The sequence below is a fragment of the Leptonychotes weddellii genome, chromosome 7 (assembly GCF_054177405.1).
Source record: "Leptonychotes weddellii isolate Sample4059 chromosome 7, ASM5417740v2, whole genome shotgun sequence".
NCBI classification, from domain to species: Eukaryota; Metazoa; Chordata; class Mammalia; order Carnivora; family Phocidae; genus Leptonychotes; species Leptonychotes weddellii.
The window spans coordinates 37,939,034-37,963,078 of NC_138375.1; the positions used below are offsets into that span (position 1 = coordinate 37,939,034).

A 24,045-nucleotide genomic window follows, 5' to 3' on the forward strand; every position below is an offset into this window, starting at 1 on the left:
TGGAAATGCTAGACAATGAGCAACTAAACCAAGAAACGTATAAAATCAGCACCATGCAAGGCAACCAGCAAGGGGAGTGGTAGAGGGGAATGCAGTGGCCAGGCAAAGCCTCTCCCAGACGTCACTTTTAAGCTGAGACCAGATGCTGGAGAAGGAGCCAGCTATGGAAAACTCTGGGGAGAGGGCACTTTTGGCAGAGAGAACTTGCAAGCGCAAAGTCCCGGGCATGAAAAATGCGAAGGAATCTATGGGAAGCATAATGAGGAAGGGGGCGTAGGGCGAGAGATGGGCATTTCTCACCATTGGGACAGTGGGGAAAGAGCCCCAGCAGGGAGAGCCTGGTTCCAAGCTCCTACGCCATCACGGCCTCGTATGTGGCCGGACAGGCCCTTCCCCTCTGGGGCCCTGGACCTTCTTTGCACAATGATGGGGTTGGCCTATCAAGGTCCCAGCTTTCTGGAGAGGGAATTGAATTTTTCATGGTCTCCCATCCCCTGCCATTCCCACCAGACCACTGGACCTCAGGAGCCAGGACTAGTGTCTTCCCCACCAGGGGTTCCCAGAAAAATCTCAGAACTCCCTCTCCAGTCCTGGGACACTAGGTCGGGAAAGAGGAAGGAAATTCTCACACACAGCAAACTCCCAGGGAGTTTGCTCATGTTCCCAGGCTGACAACTGGCAACCCTCAGAACTCCGTCCCCCTTCCTCCTCCTCCTCCTCCTCTCCCTGCCTCCCTCTCTCCCCCGGCCCCCCTTCTCGGGCTTAATGACTTCCACATGGGCCTCTGGCAGCTGGAGCCAAGCCTCCCAGCATTGTCTGAAATCTCCAAATTTAGAAGAAATATGAAAATTGTCAACCACTCCTTCCTTAGGGGGTAAAAGCAACATTCGGCACCGGGGGCAGGTCAAGGCGAGGCAGTCACGTGGCGGGCGCTCGGGCCAATGGGGGGCCCCGGGAGGACTCCGCACCGCCTCACCCCAACACCGGGCTCGCCTCTTCAGCTCATATAAGGTAAAAGGCAGAGGGGCCTCTGTGGCCAAGGAGCAGCGGGCAAGGGGCTAAGGGGAGGGGGGCCCCGTGCCAGCCATTTAAAAATGCCCCGTGGCAATGAGGGGTGGCAGAGGCCCGGTCAAGTTAGTTGAGAAGCAATGACACCCCCAACAATCCCCTAAATGGGCTGAGCCCCGTCTCCAGGCTGCAAGGAACCACACCTGGACCAGACCCTGGGAGAGGTAAGAACCAGTGGCAGACACGGAGTCTGCGAATGGGGGGGGGCATCTGGGGCATCCTTCCCAGGGAGACGCTATATCCAGGGGTCTGGTCCTTGCTCTCTTGCTGACCTGCTCTGTGCTTCCACCTTTCCGGGCCTCAGTTTCCCCATCTGCACAGGGGCTGGACTGGATGATCTCTAAGTGCCCGTCCTGCCCTGCCCTGCGGTCCTCTAGGCCGGGAGGACTCCTGGTGGCTGTGGTTAAATGGCGCTGGGAGCAGAGGGAGCGGCGGGTGGTAATGTCCTGCCGGCCGCCGGCCCCAGCCTCACTGCCATGCCCAAGTCTGGGCCCGTCTGTCTCCCTGGCTCCTCCGGAGACACTGCTTCTTCCTTGTTCTGTGAGGTTTGATTTCACAGCTCTGAGAGCCTGGGGCTCCTGGCAAGGAAAACTGTTTTCAAATAAGGGTTTTAAGAAGCAAAGCTGGAGGAAAGCTATGTCCACTCAGGCTCCAGGAGACAGGCAGAGAGGCAGGCAGGCCAGGGTGCTGGCCAGGGGAGGGGGACGTGCGCTCCAGCCCCAGCTCGGCTCCAGCCCTGCCTGGCCCTGTGGCCTTGGGCAGGCACCCTGCCCTCTCTGGGCCATCTGGACCATGAAACCATTGGACAGTGTGGTCTCCATGTAGGATGTAGCTTCTTGAGCCCTATTGGAGCCTGAAAGACAGCCGGCGTCGGGAAGTTTCCCCTGGAGTCCCTGAGCTGAGTCTGCCCTTTGACCAGAGGCTCAGAGCCCAAGCAGATGCCTGAAGCCCATGGAAGCTCTCAGAGGCTGAGCCTCAAGTGACAGAAAGGAGCTAAATGGTCTCTGACTACAGGCTCGGCCAGGGGAGGACCAGCCCACAGGCCTAAGGCCTCAGGATGAGCCTGCCCCCGAACCCCCACCGCTGCAGCCTCTGGTGGGGAAAGGGCTGATCTCTGGATCAGGAGGTGCAGGGCCTCAGAGTGGGATGAAGCTAGAACGGAGAGCAGAGGGTTTCAGGAGGGGTGACACGGCGTGGTGGGGGCCTCAGAGGAAGGCAGGAGACATGGGAAGCCAGGCTGTGTAGGGGTAGAGGCTAGGGATCAGCACTGGAAGGCGTGTAGACAACATGGCTCCTACGAACATGCTCTGGCCACATCTCGGCCCAGAGCGGACACAATCCTCCAGCACTAGCCCACTCAACACCCTCACCTGCCCCACTCTGGTCACATAAGGCCTGAGGCCATAATGGTCCAAAAGGAAACTCTGGAATCCAACTGCCTGGGTCCAATTCTGGCTTGTTTACATATCGGACAAGTGACCTTGGGCAAGTCACTTGCCATCCCTGAGCCTCAGCTTCCTCCTCTACAAAATGGGTCTGGTCTTGGTTCTAACACTGCTTGGTTATCATGGAGAGTGAGGGACATAGGCCCACAAGATCAGGGTCAGTGGGGCTGGTGTTACGTTACCACCAGAGCCTCCTCCTCTTGAGGGGCGAGATGACCTTAGCTATGTCTAGAGAGAAGTAGGAATGAGACCCAGACAGAGAGTGCTCAGAGTTGCTAAAGGGAGAACAGGGTCTGAAAAGGGGCAGGAGGCCTCAGTTCAAAGGTCAGAGATGAAGGGGTACAGAAGAGGGATCAGCTTGAGATGCCTAAAAGGCTAGGTGAGGTCTCCTCTCCTGCATTTACAGCACATTGTGTGGGCAATGTGTCCCTCAGGGTGAGGTCTGAGCCGCTGTATACTCATCCGCTGACAGGGAGTCCTGGGTGGGGCCCCAGAAATCTGCATTTCCAGCTCCCAGGAGAATTCCGACACACGTGGAGTTTTGAGAATGTTGGGCTGTCAAGCAGGCTGTCTGCAGGGACCCTCGCAGACACAGCTGAAACAACTGGATCCACCATGAGAGAGCGCTGCTCTAGGTCTCACAGAGAGCTGATGACAGGGTGGGGACCGAGGCAGCTGCTCTGCTCAGCCCTGCGCTCCATGGTGGTGGTGTGGGTAGGAGAATTCTCTCGCGATTGTTACTTTCTGGGCATTCCCGAAGGCCTTTACGAGAATGCATTCACTTAATCATCACAACAACCCTGTGACGTAGATGTAATCATGATTCCCATGGTACAGATGAGGGAACTGAGGTGTAGAGGTGAAGTGGCTTTGCCTAAGGTCACACTGTCTTGTGCCACCTGCCCCAGCTGCTCTCTCCCCAGGGCTCTCCCATCCCCTGCCCTGCCCCTCGGCCACTCCACCCCAGAACTTCCTGCAGACCCTCCAAAGTACCTCATGAATGTACATGGAGGATTTCCTGGGAGCCAGGTACCAGGCTGAATGGCTTGTGGTATCATTTGGTCCTCCTAGGATTACCGAGAGGCAGGACTCAGCATCGCTCCCTTATCCCTAATTTATAGAGAAGTAAACCACTGGAGCTTACCCAAGGTCACATGACTAGAAAGTGGCAGAGGGGATGTGAACCCAGTCTGCAACTCCAAAATGTTTGCTCTTAGCCTGCCCACCACGACCCCTCTGAGGGCAGTGATGAGGAACCCCACTTCAGAGAGGAGACGAGGCTAAGGGGGTGACCTCGCCAGAACTTGCATCCAAGTGTTCCAGTTAGCTTCACGGCCACTGCTTTCCCTCCAGCCCCGGGGCTGTCCCACGAAGGAAAAGGCCTTGCTTGTTGCTGGTGCCTAAGAACCACCCTGCAGCTCTTTGAGCAAAATCAGCCCTTACCCAGACTGGCCAGTTGTGGGGAATTGCTGGTACACATAGCCCTGAGGAATAGAAAGCTCCAGGCCCAGTGTGCCACAGACCCTCGGGGCTGTATCTGATTCCCTCAAGGAGCTAAGGAGAGGTCTCTGAGGTCCTCCCTGCTGGGCTACGCCTGGGCCCTGCCTCAACGGCAACTTTCCAAGTGAACGGTCCCCAGGGCTCAGGGCCATGGGGTCGTGCAAAAAACTGTGATAAAGGTTTTTTCTGACTGTTGTTATTATGACTATTTTTGTCCATGTCTCCCGGTGCCCAGGAGCCAGAGTTTCTCTGGAATCGATACCTAGAGAGAGAGATTGCTGGGTTCTGGGGTACATGCCTGTCAACTTTACAGGAGAGCGCCATTTTATTTTCCAAAGTGGTTGAACCAAGTTACACTCCTCCCAGCGGCATATGAACATCCCCCTCCTTGACCACACTTAAAATTGTCAGATTTCTTGAAGTATATATGTTAACACATTTTATTTTCTCTATCAAATTTGTATAATAAAGAATGACAGGAGGGCACCTGGCTGGCCCAGTCAGGAGAGCATGCAATGCTTGATCTCAGGGTCGTGAGTTCAAGCCCCACGTTGGGCCTAGATCTTTAAAAAAAAAAAAAAAAAAAGAATGAAAGGAAAAAACAAAAATGCTGTTCACCACTGTCCACATGGGTATCTAGAAATGTGCCCTGCATGCACCAAGTTGCAGAGCATCCGGAAGGCGCTGGGGCAGGAGCAGGCCCTCCCCACGTGGCCTGCCCCCCAGCCCGGCAGTAGGCAATATGCTCCAAGCAGAGGCCGCCTGCCAGATCATCTGCAGGAATTCGGGGGAAAGAGCCCATGGTGGCTGCCATCTCCTGACGGCCTGTCTAGACAGGCCCCACGGGGCTTCACCACGCATGCAAGAGCCCACAGAGCCGGCCCCCTCCCCGCTTGCAAAAGAGGCTTGTTGGCAGCCATGCTTCTCCACCAGAAACCCTGTGTCCAGTTCACAACACACCTTCATGCACAGCACCAGTCACCCATTCTCATGGCCCATGGGGACCAGCTCATCCAGGTCCCTTTGTGCTCAGATGAGGAAACCGAGGCCAACTCCTGAGCCAGGGGGCTTTCAGAGGTGGGGTGAAACCCTGTGCCCAGATGAAGAGGGGACCGGGGAGGCGGGCCAGAGGGCTTCCCCGAGCAAGAGGCTGGTGGTTAAAGTGCCAAGTGGCAGTCTGGCCGCCTGGGTTTGAGTTCCAGATGTTCCTCGTAGCACCTGTGACATCGGACATGCTAAGAATTCCTGTCTCGTCAGGGTATTGAGTTGTCTGGATTGAACAGGTTAAGACTCCTGAGACCCTCAGAATGGTGACTGGCGCACAGGAAGTGCTCGACAACAACTAACTGCTAACCTGTGGTAACAGGGGTCCCCCCCAGCCACAGAGGACACGTTCTGAGACCCCCAGTGGACGCCTGAAACTGCAGGTAGTGCTGAGCCCTACGTGTACTATGTTTTTCCCTATCCTTGCAAACCGATGATAAGGTTTAACTTGTACATGCGTCACAGTAAGAGATTAACGATAACTAATGGCGTTAGGCTAATTCAGAAGGTGGGTCATCTGCTTCTGGACGGCAGTTGACCACGAGTAACTGGAACTGCGGAGAAGCAGGGGGACTGCTCTACTAAAGGCAGCTTCTTCGGGAAGGAAGGAGGCGCCGTAGTGGGCTCCAACTCTTCTTTTCCCCAGGGGCATAAGTGGCCCTTGTCCCTTCAAAAATAGCAGTTGCCATATACCACGGCTTCCCAAGGGCCGGGCCCTTTGCCCAGCACTCTCTGAGGTAGGTACCATCCCCTCTCTGGGGACCCAGACGTTCAGAGAGATTTAGTCACATGCCCAAAGTCACAGAGCTTGTAGGCCAAGCTAGAGCTCAAACCCAGGTCTGGCTGACCCCAGAACCCATGCGCTACTCTCCAGCATTGCCCCAGTGAGTCTGGGGGCAAGAGCTGGTTCTGGTTCCAGCTGGTCTAATAGGACCAACTCTCAGCATTTGGAAAGGGGACCAGTGGAAGCCCGTGCCTCCTTCTCGATTAAGTAAGGGGACAGACAGAGCTCTCCCTCCGCACACTTGCTCAAAAGTGCAAACCTCAACCAAACAATCCTTCTTGCCAACGAGCACCCCTTAGTGTGGGCTGAGTACCCTTGGGGGCCCCATCAGTCCCGGGTGCCCCCGACCCAGCACAGCCCATCAGAGATTTGAGGAGAACAGGGAGCTAGACCAAGGCTGGAAGAAACAGCCTCACCCCGGCTCCTCGTCAAGTGCCCATAACGGCCACAAGCCCAGGTCCCCTCCTGAATGGCCCTCCTCTGCCCCCAAGCCATGCTCCAAGGGAGATGGAAAAGCCCCAAAGTGGGAAATACACTGGACCCTGTGAGCTTAACAGGGACCCCGCTCAGCTGCCACTAGCTTCCACCCCATACCATCCTCCTCCTCCTCCTCATTCAGGCAAACAGGGATGCTGAGATGGCAGCCTCCCTCCGGAGGGAGGCTGCCATCTCAGGGTGGCATCTGTAGTGGCCATGGCACCCCCCCTAGGTGGTCTACCAGGCTCGAGAGCCACTAACCAGTCTACCTGGAGAGTGCCAGACCTCGAGCATGTGACCCGACAATCCCATTGAGTCCAAGGGTGTCTGCTGAGATAAGCTGGAACAAGATGGGGAGAAAGGGAAAGACTCAGGCTAAGACTCTGACCCCAGCTCTGTAGCCAACACACTCGGGTAAGTTCCTCTGTCCCTGTGGGCCCTTCGGGCTGTGATGGTCCATGATTTGGGATGGGAAGGGAGATAGCTCGGGTCATGATGGCAGCTCCCCAGGCTCTCAGGGAGAGAAAATCTGGGGCAGAGGTGGTCAGAGCTGCAGGGGCATGCTTTGGATAGACAGAGAAGAAAGCAGAAGGCTTTCCAGGTGCAGAGTTCTGTGTACGAAGGTATGGAAACAGGACGGGAAGGACACTTTCAGAACAACAAACAAGCCAGTTTGGCTGGAAGAGAGGGTAGGTCTAGCAGCTCGGTGAGACTTGAGGCTGGCAAAGTGGGGAAGGTTTGGCCGTGGAGTGGACTGAACAGCCTGCAACCAAAGCCGCATAGAGTGCTAGAAGTCCTTGTTGGTACCCATCTCTGGGAGGGAGTCCCTTTCTTTACCTAGCCTGTTTGTCTCCTTGCCCCACACCACCAGGCCAAAAGCCCCAGTGCAGGGAACAGACCTGGGGATTTGGGCACTGGTGACTCTGAGATGTCAAATCATGGGACAGGAGACCTCAGGGTGAGGTCAGGACGGGTAGGAAGGCCAAGGGCGGTAGTCACCATCTGTAAACCTCAGAAGAGTTTTCTAGGGAACAGGAACTTGTTCCTTGTAGCCCTAAAGGACGGGGCATGCAGCCCCAGAGAGGCCGATGTCAGTGAGATATTAGGAAGGAGTCTCCAATAGTCTGTCCAAAGAAAGATAAGGTGATTGGGAAGCAGTGAGCTCCCCATCGCCAGAGGTATGCAAGCTTAGCACAGACACTGTGGAGAGAAATCAACCATTAAAGGAGTATGGGCCTTATGGCCTTTCCCACCACTAGCCTGGGTCTTCACGTCACAGCCCTAGCTGCCTTGGGACAAGCCTCTGGGACTGAGCTCCCCTGCCTCCTAGATGTCAAATTCCCAGCTAGGCATGACATCAGTTCTGCCCTGACTTCACAAGGGCTCTCGAGGGACCCTCCTCCCTCCCATTTCCTTTCACCCCACTGCTGCTTTTTGCCCTTCCCAGGGAGTGCCAGGACTGACCAGGGAGACCTGGAGCCTGGTTATAAGACTGGGTCCCCGGGGAACACTCAGCCGATGGCCTTCCACCCCGGCAGGAAAGAGGCAGAGGGGGCCAGGGTCCCTGGGAGCTCTGTTCACACGCCCCAGAGAGTCTACATGGAAATTCCAGGAGGGTCACAGGGAAGCTTCCGATTTAGAACAAGATGCTTTATTTTTGTCCCCCTTCCTTTCGTGTCCCTCCTCTCCCCCAGCAGTGGGTGGGGGTGTTGCAGAAGGCTGGACGAGGAAAGCAAGCCTCCTCTTTGGGCTGAGTCACAGAAAGAATGAGTGGGGAGAGATGGGGTGTGGGCAGATGGGAAGGTAGACGGCCATGTGGGAAAGAGGAGAGGGAGGGGCAGAGTCAAGGGGATAGCCAGGCCTGGCCAGTGTCCTGGTCGGTGAGCACGAGGCATGCCTGGACACTCAAGACCAGAGCTCCGTGAGCTATGGGTTCAAGCTGGGGTCAGAGAATCAGCCCGGGTTCCCAGAATAGATAAAAGATCTCAGGATTGGGGCCCCCCAGAACCTTGGGCACCGGGTCCCCACCTCAGTGGACCATAAAGCTATGAAGCACTGCTAGATCCATCTTATTCACCCTGGTGATCCTGGCAGATGCTTAGTAATAATTCCCAGTGTTGAATTTTAAACTCATCGTGTCATAATCCTGTTAGAGCTAAAAGGGACCTTCAAGAGCATCAGGCCCCCTCCTCGTGTTACAGAGGCAAAACCTTGAGGCCACCGGCAGGGAGGGACTTGCCCAAGATCACACGGCCAGAGTGGCTGCCCAGCCCTGTGCATCCTTCTCTGCCTCTTCCCTGCCTCTCTTCAGAGGGATGGTCCTCAAAGCCAAGGGAAGGGGTCAGAGGAGAGGCAGGTGTCCCACGAGGACGTAACTATCTCCAAAAAGGAGCCAAAAGATGATGGTGTCTTTTGAGTTCTGGCTGCTCTGCCCAGGAAGGCCCTTTTCCTGGCCAGAGAGAATCCCCCAAATTGTTGGCTGCTGCAGATGGGAGGCCTCCTGCAGAGGAAAGAGCCCAAGGCTGGGAGGGGAAGCCCTTGGTTCTATTCTCGGCTCTGCCCCAACCCTCCACATAACTTTGAGCATGACCCTGAGCATGAGGCCTTTTCTAGTCTCGGTGTGTCCAGTGAGGGGCTGGCCCTACCAGATTAAACCGTCAGAGGATCCATCCATGATCTGCCTCAGTCTCCCATGAGGCCTCGTCTCTCTCTGTCCTGGTCCATCTGAGCTTTTGCTTTAGCGCAGGAAGTAGGTCAGGCACAGGAAGAAAATAGCAGCCTGCAGATTCCCCTCTGCCTGGGGGCAGCATATTCTACGCCCGAGCTCTGCCATCTAGCCTTGGAATTCCCAGAGAGGCAAAAAGCTAAGAAGGCCCTTAAGATTACCCCAGTGAGAGGATCTGAGACCAGAGAGGTTCAGCAGATCGCTCAAGGTCACACAGCAAACCATGTGCCAACAGGGAAGTGGGTCTTGGGTCTCCTGATGACCGGGCCAGTGCTCTGTCCACTAACCACATTACCCTTTAGAATAATGAGCAGGGAAGCCATCCTCATGTGAGCCTGGGACCTATTTACCTCGACACCTCAAATGTCCACACAGGGAACCTACAGTCTCTTCCCTTCTCTGGGATACAGTTTCTTCTAAAAACAGGGAGATGGGGTGGACCAGATGTCTCTATAAGCCCTTCCACCCCCATCACTAGGGCTCCACCAGGACCCCAGAGCTTTCTAGTGTGGTCACCTCAGCCCTTGCTTCACAGAGGATGGAGCTACCCAGGCCAGGACATCCCACCAAGTCACAACCCCCACCCAGACTGTCCCACTCCAGACCCCAGGGCTGGGCTTCGTCCAGAACTACAGGCTCTGGCCCAGCTCCCCCTCTGAGGATCTGAATTTTTCTTACCATAAAAGGGCAAGCGTGCCTCTCTCCCGTCCCTGCTGCCAGCCCCGCTGGGGGAAAGGCTGAGCTATTTTTAGAAAGCTCAAGGGTTTGCTCCTGAACTCAAGATGGAGTTTGTCTTAGTCTACAGCCGGGGAGCCCCTTCTCCATTTCCCTCGTCCACCTCCTCTCCCTCTTTCCCCCCTTCTCACCCCTCACCCCTCTTCCCTCACTTTCTTCCCCTCCCTGACTCTCTCCCTCTTGCCCTCACTATCGGCCAATCTCTCCTCCTTTGTTTCTCCTCCCTGAGATTCTTCTCCCCAATCTCAGAGCCAGCTCCCCTCCCCCCAACTCCCTCCTTCAGATCTGGCTTTGGGAGGATGGAGAAAGTAACACATCTGCACCCCCATCCCCTTCTTAAACACTATTTACAACATAAATTCCAAACATCCGCCATCTGGTTCTAGGAAGGGCCAAAAGATATTTAGAAAAGGAAGTCATGATTATTCCATCTTCAAAGCCAAAGGAACTTAAAGGACCCCTCTCTCCCGCCTTCCTCCCAGGGCCTCTTTGTTAAGATCTAACTGATTAGGATCCCTCAGTGAGTAGAAATGGTCAGTCCCAGCTGGGCCTCTGACTGCATCACTTTGAGCTGGTTGCTTCTCCTCTCTGCGCCTCAGTTTCCCTATCTGAGCAATGGGTGCACGACTAGAGTGCCTCCAGCGCTAATGTCCTGAGACTTTGAGTCCTGCTGCAGAAAAATCACCTGGGTCCAGGTCCCTGGGGCCTGCTCTGAGCTGAGCAGTAGGGTGGGATAGGGGGAGAAGGAGTGAGAGGCAGCTGGAAGCCTTCCAGCCTCAACCCTTGATGCCCCTCCTCTCTCATTCCATGGACATCCCTGCAGATCTTCCTTCACACTGACACTAACACCGAAGGAGGGCTTGGGGTCGAGCCATCCCCCCTATCTATCTAGCCGTGGAGCCCAGACCCCTCCCCACCACATCACAGTGAGGCCCAGAGAGGGGAAGGCACTTGTCCACAGTCCCACAGCCTGGCCACAGGTGACCTGCTGTCTAACCTGCTGCTCTTTCCATCCAACACATTCCAGAAGAAACCAGCATTTGTATTATCCAAAAAGCATCACTCAGTCTCAGCACACTAGGACCCTGGAGGTCCCAGTTCTTTGCAAAATGGACAGGACAGAAGGGAGAACTATTCCCTTTATCATGTTTCTTTGTGTGTTTTTTAAACAGACAGCATGCAAGGGAGAAATACCGTGGACAAGAGGCACAATAACAACCAAAATAAGAAGTCTCCTAGCTTCTGGAGACACGCAGCCTTGCCAGGGCCCACACGCTTCCACCTACGCTGAAAAATGCTTTCTCTGCTCACAACCCCCTTTCCATAAAAACGAACACAGGCCTGACAAAATGCCATGAGACACTGACTCAGGTTGTCACTCTGTAAAAATGGTAGCAGGAATAGTCCAGTCTCATACGGGAAGCCGTGGAAATGCATGTCAGGCTGCCTGATGCCAGTCCTGAACCTGACACTCACTAGTCACGTGACCTTGAGGGAGAGCGCTGTAACCTCTGGGAGCCTCAGTTTCTTCATCTGTAAAATGGGAATGACAAAGGTAGCTAGCTCCTAAGTGATTGGGAGAAAGCCTCTGTACAGGAAAGTACCTGGTAAGTGTGAAGCACATTGAAAGCTATTGTTATGATTACAGCATGTCCCAGTGTAAGTCACCCTACGTGGTGGCTATTGTCACTGTCACTGCGTGTCCCTCTCTGTGTTCTCACTGGAAGGTCAGGGTGTAGGAGAGGCATGGGGATCCTCTGCACCCCCTCCCGGAGCCTGAGCACCTCGAAACCGTCCTGGTCTTCTGGGCCGGGCAGGTGGGGGCCCCTTTCCTCTCCCTGTCCTCCTGTTTTTCTCCATCACTCTCCATTCAGCCTTAAACTGCGTTCCCAGGGCTGGCTCAAAAGTCCTCAGCAGCCGCCTTCCCTGGGGAGGAAGAAGGGAGCGTGTGAGGCTAGTGAACTCAGCTGGGGTGTCAAAGGGGTGAGAGGGCGTCCTGGGAACAGAGGCCCAGAGTAGCCGCATAACAGACGGGCCATGGAACGGGGCCCCACACGGTAGCTCCCACTCCAGCTTCCACATCTTCTCTGGATGCCTCTCTGGACCTTTGCCCTCATCCTTCCTGCTTCCCTTTCTCCCATGCCTATGCCTCGCTGTGGGTCCAGCCCTGGGCTCCTAATGGAAATCGCAGCCACTTACGTGGGCTCACTACGTGCCACCAACTGAGCTTGCACTTGACATCGACTTCATCTGACCTTCACAGACAAGCCTGAGGTCGGGGACCACGTTCAGAGAGGTGAAGCCACCAGCTCTCGATCACATAGCTAGAAAGAGCTGGGGGCGAGATTCAGTGCAGATCTGCCTGCCTCCGGAGCCTGTCCGTTCTGTTCTTTGCAAATTTATGTTGGAAACCCCAGGACCCTAGAGCCCAAGGAGAGCACAGGCTGTAGGACATGCACACGCATGAGGGACCCAAGGAAGGGGAGCTGAGGGCAGGGAGGCCTCTCCAGACAGAACCGACTGCGGCCATGTGTCTGCACGGAGCCCGACCTCAGCCCTCTCCCACTGTGGTGCCATCTAGCTCACAGATGTGACCCATTCCCAGGCCCTCGTGTCCCCTGGAAAGGAGCAAGGCCAGCAGAGGGCACCGTGGCTTTTGCAATGACCGGAACGATGTGAGCTTTGTTTTGGGGTCATCCAGCAGGCCACCGCTCAGGCTCAGGAGACAGCTGGATGGAGCGTGAGCAGCCCTGGGGTCAAGCTTGTCTCTGGTTCTTGCTCGCAGATGATGGGCCCCGGGCACGTTGCAGAGCCGCTTGGAAGCTCGGTTAAGCGGGGAGGTTGGTCCTACCTCTGGCGGTGGTTGGGAGCGTACCTGCAGTTACGGAAGGAAGCCTTTGCGGGGTGAAAGCCTTGTACGGCTGGAAGCGGTCACAGGTGGCCCCAGGGGCTGTCCCTTCGGCCTTGGCCACCGTGTTAACCCCAAGTTTTGACCTGCCCCTAATCGGCTCCTTTCTGATGTGTGAGGCAGGAGGTGGAGCCATTCGTCAGAGGGGCCTCTGGAAAACTTCCTTCCAGACCCATTCTTTCTCGCGATGGGGCCTTAGTGTGCTGGGAAGGCAAAACGGCCCCTCCTGCTCTCGGAGCTTCTTGCTACTCAGAAGACTCCCTTTGAAAGCCAGGCAGGCAAAGTGGGCGCAGTGGCTGCCTAGGGCCCGAGGAGCAGGCTCTTTGGGGCCTGGAAGATCCCAGCAGTTTCAGCCTGAGGCTTCTGAGGACCCAGCAGGAGGCCAGGCCCATCCTCAGGCCCCTGGAGCCCGGAAACCCAATCAGGACCCCCCCAGAGGCCAGGGCTCTGGCCACAGGGCACTCCAGCATCCTTCTGAGAGGCGGTATCTTTGTTTCTTGCAGGCAAGGGCACTGGCCGTGGAAGCCCCTCCTACAACCCTGACATGGGAGGAACAAGCCCCCCAGAGAGGGCCCTCCTGAGGACAGGGAGGAGGACAGGCAGCAGGGGCCCTGAGAACAGAACTGTGCCTCCCGCCCCCACCTGGCGCCCACAACCCCCCACAGCCCCACCCGTGCCGCTCGAGGCTCAGGCAGGAGCCCCGCGCCTCAGGACACATTCGCCATCCCAACCCTCAGAATGACCGAGAAACCAGGTCTTGGGAGTGGGAACAGTTGAAGGAAGGCCCCTGCTGATGGAAGGGGTGCAGGCAATTCAGGGCGGTGAGGTGTGGGTTGTAGGTGAAAAGAATTGGGGTCACAGAAGAGAAAACCAACCGGGAGGCAAAAATCCACCCCACCCCAGGCTCCCTACAAGCCAGCAAGGCAAAGCCTGTGTGAATAACAGAGAATAACAGATTTGGGGGACACGTGGAGAATGACAGCAATCTTCCCTGGGAAGGAGTAGACAGGGTCGGGCTCTAGGAACAGGTGGACTTGGGGTTGGTGAGCCTGGTGATTATAGAAACAGCTCCCGGGGCTTAGGAAGGGTCTGGGAGCTCAGGCTGGGGCCGGGGGGTGGGGGTGCAGCGCTGGGCACACAGTGGGGCTCAAGAAACCATAGCAGTTTGGTTGGTTTTTTTTTCCCCTACCCATCACTTGCTTCTACACTTGCCAATTCCAGTCCCCTTCACATGGAGCAGGCAGGGTGAGGTACGGGGTTCCATAAGACAAGTAGAGAAACTGAGGCACAGGGAAATGAAGGAACTCCCTCTCCCGGACAGTCAGTTGCGGCACGGGGTTCTGGCACCAGATCTCATGAGGATGGAAAGAGCAGACGAGGATCTGATGGTGGGAGGAGGACGCAGGGCTCTGGCAAGAAGCTGACAGTCCAGGACAGGTGACGAGGCCCAGGCCTGGCTTACATAATACAGCACACCTGCTCACCGCTGCATGGCCCACACGTGCGAGCCAACATGTGCTCCAGCGCAGCGTGCACACCCGCCCTCGCTCGCGGGCCAATGAGCCTCAGAGCCTGGGTCTAAACAAATTGGATTAGGAGGGCTGCAGGCCCCTCACTCCCCCCAACACACACACACACACTGTCCAGCCCCGACACTGAGCAGGCCTGCAGAGCTGCCAGCCCCGGAGACCTGCCCCGGGGCCTCAGGAAGAGGGCCGGGGTCTGAGAGGATGCCAGGATGATGGATGGGCCAGCTCAAGAGCACACAGGATGTCGCTGCTTGTGCAAGGCTCGTTTCTGAGCCGTTCCCAGCAACCCACCCCCGCCTCCCCTCCCGCAGCCTCTCCCACGATCGATCGCTGCCGCCAGGGCCCAGAGCCCGGGCCCCGAGCGGATCCACCCTCATCCCTCCGTCCCACAGCTGGGCAAGTGAGAACTGCTCGGCTTGGGAGACAATGGCCTGGGGACGAGACACAGGCAGGCACTTCACCGGGAAAAGGAGCTTAGGAACAGAGAGACAATGCCAGTTATAAAAGTGACATCTCTGTGCTTTCTCACCCATTGTTTTGCTCAATCCTCAGAGTGGGCCTGGGAGTTGGGAGATGATGCCCATTGCACAGATGTGACTACGAGTGATTCCAGAACTTCCCTTTCCTGAGCCCCGAGTCTGCTCCAGCCCTGTGTGGGGTGCTGGGGGCACCTGAACAGAGCAGCTGCCTCTTGGGCTTGGGCCCTGGGCACTGGGGCCCCCCTAGTCTTCCAGGGGAGCAGGGCCAGAGATGCCTTTTCCGTATGGCACATGTGATTGGCTGAATATCATCACTGAGAGTAGCCTTAGCAGTCAGCCCATCAGAACGCAGACCCTGAAGTCGGCCCCAAGTTCAAACCCTGCCTTGCTCCCTACCTAGCTGTGGTGGTCCAGCTAGCCTCTCCAAGCCTGGTTTCCCTTCTGTGAAATAGAGGTACAAAAGCTCGCCCTTTGTGGCGCTGACTGTGAAGATTAATGAGTATTTTGCCAAACCCCCATTTGACATGGAAAGAAACAGAGGCAGAAGAGGGAAAGGGCTTGGCCAAGGTCACACAGTGAGTTGGGGATAAAGTTGGGACCAGGTTGAGACCCCACTCCCCCACCCCTCCTCCCAGTATAAATCCTCCGCACTGGCTCCAGCCCAAGTAGCCCAGAGGCCATGACAGGCGGCCAGCCTATATAGACCACTCTGGGGACATGTTCTGGGGCCCACCCTCCACCTTCAGCCCTAGCCCTGGCCTCCGCAGCACCAGAGTCCCAGGTGACCAGCAGTGGCCCCCAGCCCTCAGTGGTGGTGGAGGGTGGGGGAGCGCGGTGACGGGCTCCCAGCCCAGAGCAGCCTGGCCATATAAGGGAAGGAGCCAAGGAGGCCTCCTCACTCAGGCCTGGCGAGAAAACCCAGACAGCCGCTGTTTATTTTCTCCTTCCCAGCCTCCCGGAGCTTCCCAGGAAGACAGAGCTTCCCCCCGGCTGGGCTCAGCAATATTTCCTGAGGACAGTGGGGAGCAGGGAGGGGAAATTGGCCCATTCTCTGGGAGCCACCCCCCAGACTGCCACCAGCCAGCACCAGGTAAGAATCTGCCCTATAAGAGTCCAAGGCCACTGTTCAACCGTCTCCTTTGACAGAAGGGAAATGGAGCCACAAAGAGGGGAAGTGCCTGGGAGAAGTGATCACACCAGTTGGTGATAGAACTCGGGTCTCCCAAGTGGCCCCCTGTCTACCGACTGGGGAACAAGAGTAAGAAGGAGCCTCTCATGGAGCAAGTAGAATAGGAAGGCTACCAAACCCCTTCTCCTTTGAAGGAGACCAGGCGTCAGGGCCAGCACTGTCTGCCTGCTGGGCAAGTAAGAAAGACTCAAGGGAAGAGTTCCCAGGGCTAAGAGAGCCAAGAGGACACCCTTCCGGCATCTCTGCCCCTCCTCCCAGCCCACCAGCACCTCCTCCAGGAAGCCCTCCCAGCTTCCCCCTGGGACAGGAACCTCTTTGTCCTCTAAGACCTTGGCAGTCCTTTCTCAGGCTCTCTCTTGTGCCACTTGGGTCTGCCCACTATTCACCTTGCCAGGGACATTTTCCTTCCATCTCAGTCTGATTGCGCCCCTCCAGGGCAAGGACGCAGTCAGGTTCAGTCCCACCTCCCCTTAGCAGGTAGAAGACGCCCTAGGTTTGCTGAATGTTCAGGTAAAATGGTTAGACCCTGTACCAAACCCAAAGGATTGGTGAAGTGACTGGGGAAGGAGACATTCAGCATAGAGTTTAAAATGAGGGCGCCGGGGCTGGCTGTTCTGAGTTAGGAACCCAGCTCAGCTCCTAACTCCATGGCCTTGGAAAATTCCCTTCCCACAGGGCCTTGGGGACACAAGGGCGTTAGCACGATTAAAACAGTCAATAAACAACTGTTCTTATGACAGTCAGCAGCAGCAGAGTTTTTTCTAGATACAAGGGAACAGAACGACACAGCCTATAGCCAGAGGAGAGGGAGGCAAATAGATTCCCCTGGTCAAAGGCTGCTCATCAAGCCCCTGTCCCTGCGTCAGAGTTTCTCCCACAGGAACGTGGGGCTGCCTCCCATCTCCTTCCCGCCTCCACACCCAGGAGAGGCACCATCTTCGCAGCAATATTCGGAGCTGGGTGGGCTGTGCTGGAAATAGCCCGCGACTCCCCTGCTTCAGCCGGTGGTGCCGGTGGGAGCATCCCCCCTCCATCCTGGCCCTCCACGGGGCGGTGAGGACATTGGCCCAGCAGCCTCACCAGCCGTGCTGAAGGCTAACGGCCACGGGGCGCCACTTCCCGAACCGCGGCCGCTCAGATACCCCCTTTCATATTTTTCCCCTCTCTGCAACCAGTCACAGCATCTGTACATTTAAGATGAGTCATTCGCACGTTTGTACATTTGTACTGTCCGTGAACACCCGTAACACTGCCCATCGCGAGGGGATGAAGGTAAGAAGAAACGGAGCGAAAATGGAACAGTTCCTACAGGAGAATTCCACATTAGAGAAAGGCATTTCTTTGGCTGGGAATACCTCAGGAAGGGGCTGTCCCACTCAGGAGGCCACGGGGACTGACCTGCCCCAAGTGGCAGACCTGAGAGAGAGACACTCTTTGGATCAAGGCCAGATTTCGGATTTCTGGGAGAGGCGTAAGAGATGCTTTTTTTTTTTTTTTCCAAGGAGGTGGGTTTTTTGTGTTTGTTTGTTTGGGTTTTGTTTTTGGTTTTGTTTGGCTTTGTTTTTGCTTTCTTCCAGCCCTAAGGAAAGCCTACCCATCCCCCTTAGGCCTTCAGAGATCTCTGAAGGTATCTGTCATCCATTATCACAGCCACCACAGTAATCTGGCAAAGCGGGAAGGTCCTCCAAGGGTACCCTGAGAACTTGGGGGGGGGGGCAGGAGGAACAGAGGGAGCTCTGCCTGCTCACTCAGAGAGGTTCCCACCCAAGCCAGGTCTCCAGAGGAAAATGGATTATCGACGTGGGCCATTCAGTCATCCAGCCAGTGGCATTCCCTGGGGCCCATCAGCAAGTCCAAAGACCTCAGCAAGGCCCAAGGACACCCCCAAATTAACAAATGTGGGCGCTATCCCCAGGGAACCGCATACTAGCCCAGTCAGACCCTGATGCAGATAGTTCTGACACTGGAGAGAATGAGTTTGAGGAAAGTAATTCAGCCATTCAAGCAACGCTTATTGAGCGTCTACACGGCCAGAAGCTGCTTTCAGGGGTGAGCACAGCCAGCCGTGTCCCTTCCCTCATGGGTAGGCCACGCAGCCCACAGGTGGGGCGCAGGATTAGAAAGAGGGCACAGCATGCGTGAAGACGTGGACCGGGGTGTCCTGATGTCTGAGGAAGTCGAGGAGGGCTTCCCAGAAGAGGTGGCCTTTTGAGTAGACTCTTAAGCCCACTAAGAGGAGACCAGCAGGGGGCGTCAAGGAGGAGCAACACAGCTCCTGGGAGCCCAGAGGTGGAGGGCACAGAAGAAGAGGAAGAGGCCTCGTGGTCTTTGGTGAGGGTTTCAGAAATGAGCTGGAAGGAAGGCGAGCACTTTCAGGATCTTATGCATGGAAGAGATACGACCACATTTACATTTGAAAAATCACTCTGGAAGGATGGGTTGGGAAGGATGGGTGAGAAGTTGGGGGGCAGGGGGATTGGAAGCAGGGAGACCAGGTAGGAGGCCAAGGCTCGTGTTTGATGGTGTAAACTATCAAGTACCATGAATGTGCTGTTTGGCTCGAGGTTACGGAGCGTAAAGGTGGGGCATGGGGTCGCCATATAAGGTGAGTCCATTTATTGGAATGTCTAGAGTAGGCTGCTCTCGAGACAGAAAGCAGTCTGTCCAGAGCCAGGGCGGATGGGAGATGGGAGGGGCTGAATGATAAGAGGTCTCTTGCTGGGGTGATGAAGTGTTCTAAAATTTTTTTTTTTAATGTTTTATTTATTTATTCATGAGAGTCAGAGAGAGAGAGAGAGAGGCAGAGGCAGAGGGAGAAGCAGGCTCCCCGCCTAGCAGGGAGCCCGATGCGGGACTTGATCCAGGACCCTGGGATCACGACCTGAGCCGAAGGCAGACGCTTAACCAACTGAGCCACCCAGGCGCCCCTGTTACTTCACTTCTTGCAATTCCAGTTTCCTCATCTAGAAAAAGGCATTGCATCCATTTGTTTTTTTGTTTTTTTTTTTTAAAGATTTTATTTATTTATTTGACAGAGAGAGACACAGCGAGAGAGGGAATGCAAGCAGGGGGAGTGGGAGAGGGAGAAGCAGGCTTCCCCCTGAGCAGGGAGCCCAACGTGGGGCTCGATCCCAGGACCCTGGGATCACGACCTGAGCCGAAGGCAGACGCTTAACCATCTGAGCCACCCAGGCGCCCCGAAGTGTTCTAAAATTGATCGTGGCAGCGCTTGCACAGCTCCGTGAATGTACTAAAAACCATTTCATTGTACACTTCAAGTGAGGGGGGGATTACATCCCCATAAAGCTGGCTTTTAGCAGAAGGAAAGAAAAGGGAGGTGGAGGGTTGGTCCCAGAGGGCTGGGAAGCCAAGCTGAGTACAGGAGGGAGACACAGTGGGGCGGGGGCAGTTACAGCAGTCTGGGGTGCGGGGCGGGCTGTGCAGTGGACTGCGGCCCCGCTGACGCCCCCTCCCCTGCCTAGGGCGGAACCCCGACAGCAGCTCCTGGCCCCAAGCCGCACCCTGTCTCCCGGCCTGAGGTGCAGTGCTGCATCTCTGGTCAGTTGGGAGTCTGAGATGAAGCACTGTAGCTCGGGAAGGGAGAAGTTGGTCTGCAGCCACCAGCCTGGACATGGTAAGTGGTGGCGGTGCTTGGGGACGCTGGGAAGGATGGGAGCGCTTCCAGCGTCCGTGCGGTCGGCCGAGGAAGTTTCCGGACTCAAGTCCTACCCGTGCCACGATCGGCTTCCCGGTACTTGGCCAAATCCCGACCCCTCCGTGCACCCCAGCCGGTCCATCTGTAACAGAGGTGCTGGGGCATTCGGTGGTGGCCAGTGCCCAACACCCTGCCTCTGCTTTCTCTTTCTGAGCCCGTGGTGGACCCTGCTCATCAGTCAGGGCATCCTTTCTTGAAGAGTTCAGATGCACCTTCAGAATCCTTCTCACCACCAAGTCCTGAATAGCTACTGTTAACGATTCAGAGCTGAAACCCATTTGAAATCCTTCTCACCACCAAGTCCTGGATAGCTACTGTTAACGATTCAGAGCTGAAACCCATTTGTCAGCTGAAACCCAATTTGTGGATTGGACAATTCCTAAAAACCCTTGCATCCCTGAAGCCAAAAGTCCTGAGCTTTGAGTCAGGCTCCTCATTCTTTGGGTGCCTAACCTTGGCTCCAGGCTATTGCCTGAGCCAGTCCAGGCTTTACACACGTGTCCAGCCTGTCTCAGAGGCTTCCGACAAGCAAGGAATAGCAGAGAATCACCGGGCTAAGCACAGTCTTATTTAACCTCCCGACAAGCTTGGACGGTGGCCAGTGTTATTGACCCATTTTACAGATGAGAAGACTGAGGCTCAGTTAAGCAATTCACCCACGGCCATGCAATGATTGTGTCAGCCAGGGTTGTAGCCTAATCTGTCTGCTTTCAGGTTCGTGTTCTTACCCAGTCCAGTGCATGCGATTTTAGAACTGGGGGGTGGGGGAGCAGGAGGAGAATATACTAAACAAATCTGGTCTTCTCCTTTCATCTTGGGTCGCTTTTCACAGACAGACCTAGAGAGTTTCCACTGATCCCATGGACTGCCTTACTCCTATCCCTCCTCCCAAACTGTATCTGTCACACCTGATCCAGGAGGTCCTCTCCTCTCCCATTTGACAGTTGAGGAAAGCTGAGGCTAAGGGGCTTGCTGGAGATCCCCAGGGAGAAAGTTGCCACAGACTTTGCGAACCGGATCTGCCCAGGGTTTAGACTCAAACCCTCCCTCTGGCCGGAGACTCAAGAACACACAGCCCCCAGCAGTCATGGGGGGAAGGGGGCTGGGATGCCACCAGATGGTTTCTGGTCAACAACACGGCCTTCGACTACAGGAAAGGTACTTTCCAGGGCACTTGAAGTTCCAGTCACTGCTCCTGCTGGAGCAATCAGCCAGTCCCGCGATCCGTGGCGTCCACACTGACTCCTGCAGTTGGGACTGGACGCAGAAGAAGACTCTCGCCAGTCCTTAGGGATGTGGCAGGGCCTTGGTGCTGAAGGCCCCTCTCTCACCTTGTCCTCACGGTCCAGTTTTCCCAGGAATCCCTTAGATGCTAAGATGGGGATTCCTGGAAATACTGTTCTTGAGGTCATGGTTTAGCAGCTGGACTCACCTGCCCCCCACCCAGAGCTGTCCCCGTGGGACCTCAGCTCAAGCTCGGGATGAGGCTCAAGTAGGAGGCCGTGCGCTGGAGGTAAGAGGGCTTGCACACGGTGTTCTTGACCTTTAAGCTGCTTTTTCTTTCCATTTTGTCCATTTCGTAACATTCCTATGAGACTGGATGTGGGAACCTCACCACGGCTGTACTCTTGGGAAATTTGTCCAGGCACTCAGCTGAGGAGTGGTTGAACCAGGTCACCATAAAGTATGTGCTTCTTCCGGTCCCCACCCCAGCCCCTCACCCCACTTCCCAGCATGCCCTGTGATGGGGGCCAAGATATGGTATCTACATTACTGATAAACTAATAAACGCACATGAGTTTATTTTAGTAGTTTATTAAATCAGTTAGATAAACTAAAAACCATAAGTCTTAGTTCGATTTGCAATGCAACCACAGAAAAATGAAAATTTTTTCCATCAAAGCCCAGGAGACAAAAAAAAGCTCAGAGCGCCCTCTTGTGGTGACACCTGCCTCTCCTTCCTTCCAGGAGCCCTGGGGCTTCTCTGACACACACAACACACATTCGGACATTCCTTTTGCCCCGATCACTTTGCGCCAGGGAACGAGTTAGCCCGCCCATCATCTCATTACCTATGGTGCCTCCATCACTAAGAGTTTAGTCCTACTTCTATAGCCTGGCTTCGTCCTCAAAGCTCTCAGTGTGGTTGGTGAGGCTGAGAGGTGAAGTGACCAGCCCAAGGTCACCCAGGCAGCCAAAGGCAGAGCCAGAATTGATTCCAAGTTCAATGGCCTATGGCAATTCCTTAGCCAAAAGCAAAAACTACAAAAAAAAAAAAAAAAGAAGAAGAAGAAGAAGAAGACTGTCTGAATAGACACAGGGAATGCCCCAGACCTGAGGTGGTCCTGCTGCTGGACTAAAACTTCTTGCAAACTCTTCCTAGTGCTTTTCATGGAGATGGTAGGGACGGTAGGTGCCATGACCCTAGAATCCTCACCCGTGGATCTCATCCCCATACTCCCAGGGACCAGATGGCTCTCACATGGGGCTCCGGCTGTCTTCCTAGCAGACCATATTGAGGACCTTCACGAAGGATGAGATCCCCTCCTCCTCCTATATAGAGTGGAGCTGGCCTGACCACGGAGATAGCTGACTTGCTCCTGATAAATAATAATAATAATTATTATTATTATTATAATTATAATAGTGTCCATTCATTGACTGTTTACAATTTGCCAGGCATTCCGCTAATCACTTCCCAGGCATTGTCTCATTCAGTCCTTACTACAACCCAGTGAGGTAGGTTCTGTCCTTTACCCTATTTCACAGACGAGGAAGCCAAGGCTCAGAGAGGTTAAGAGACTTGCAAGATCACCCACCTAATAATAAGCTGGGATCACATCAAGTCTGTATTTATGCTTTTAACCTGCCCTTGCGCCCTCCCTCCCATGGACTGGCCTACCGGTTGGCGGGCAGTCTGCCCGGGGCTTCCCCTGGGGGAGAGGGTAAAACAATCCTTTGGTGAGACTCAAGTGGTCCATCCTGTGCCCTGTGATTCTAATAAAGTGCTGGATCCGTGCCTTGTGTCCTGTTTTTTCCTGGGAACATGGGGGAAGGGAGAGAAGGAGAAGGCAAAGAAGAATCTGACAGCCTGTTTTAGTTTGTCTGGACTGTCATAGCAAAGTACGACAGACTGGGGGGCTTAACAAGAGAATTGTATTTTCTCACAGTTCTGGAGGCCGGAAGTCTCAAATCAAGGTGTCAGCAAGGTTGCTTTCTTCTGAGGCCTCTCTCTCTGGCTTGTCGATGGCTGTGTTCTCACTGTGTCCTCGCTTGGTGTGTGTGTCTGTGTCCTAATGTCCTCTTCTTGTGAGCCAGTCATATTGCATTAGGGACCACCAATAACCTCATGTAACCTTAATTACCTCTGTAAAGACTCTCTCTCCAAATACAACCACATTCTGAGTTACTGGGGGTTAGGATTTCAACATGAATTGGGTGGGGGAGGACACAATTCAGCCCAGAACAAAACCCCAGCTGAGATAATCCCCAAATGCTTTCACTTTGCCAACCATTTCCAGGGGCCAGCATAGATACCAATCAGGACCCACATCGGGGCAGTCAGAAGCCCCAGGAAGCTTCCATGCCACGTCTAGGAACACTCGGCTACGGCGGGTTAGGGTAGGAAGAGTCCTACGAGGTAAGATCCATTGGGGTGGGACCAAGGCGCAAGCCGAGGAGCCTAGCCACACGGTGACCTCTCCCCTTCCGTCCCAAAGGTGTGACCGACCAGGTCAAATAGGAAATCACACCTCACATAGGTGTTAGGGTTCAGAGTGAACTCTGGACTTCAGCTGTACCATGGACACCATGGCCAACACTTGGGGTCATTCTAAATACAATCGCTTCCCCTTTAGCATGATCCTCCAAGCTCTGCTAAATTTTGAGGGAAAACAAATCCAACCACCTGACAAAAAACCACTTACCTGACAATTCCCAGATGCACAAAGCCTCCCCACATCTCTCCTTTGCCCCCCAGCACAGGCTGGGAGGAGCGCCTGCATGCCTGCCCTCCTGAGGAGCCGGACGTCCCTGTGGCCACTTGGGAGCCACAGGGAGGGGGTGGGAGAGGCAGGCCGAGGGCGAGCCCCTGTCGTTGTGCACTCCACTCCACTCATCCCTACGACACACCCCCGCCCCCAGTCTGTTCACTTTTGAAACAGGACCCAGTCAGAAGCTCACTGGCCTTGTCCTTGCGGTGGTTCCTTCTAAAACTCCCACAGCACACCCTGGGGAACTTATCGCCAGCTAAGCTGGGCCTTCCTGACAGGGTCCCTCACTGTCACTGAGGTGGCCGGGTGCTGGGGTGGGCAGGAGTAACAGCAACCACCCGACAGAAGGAGGAACCTCTTTATTCACCTCTGTGCGACTCTGCGGGCCTTCACTGGGCCACCACACACGTGCATCTGGCGCTGGGGCTACAGCAGCCAACGAGACAACAGAGGAC

The 24,045-nt window shown here is 55.3% G+C and overlaps 1 long non-coding RNA gene across 1 annotated transcript; it reads left to right on the plus strand.

The window, feature by feature from the left end:
* Window positions 1-1,023: 1,023 nt before the first annotated feature.
* On the plus strand, window positions 1,024-22,617 carry LOC115943425 (uncharacterized). Its single transcript, XR_014146943.1, has 3 exons — window positions 1,024-1,232; window positions 15,646-17,155; window positions 19,366-22,617. It is a non-coding gene; the product is annotated as an uncharacterized LOC115943425 (long non-coding RNA).
* Window positions 22,618-24,045: the final 1,428 nt, after the last annotated feature.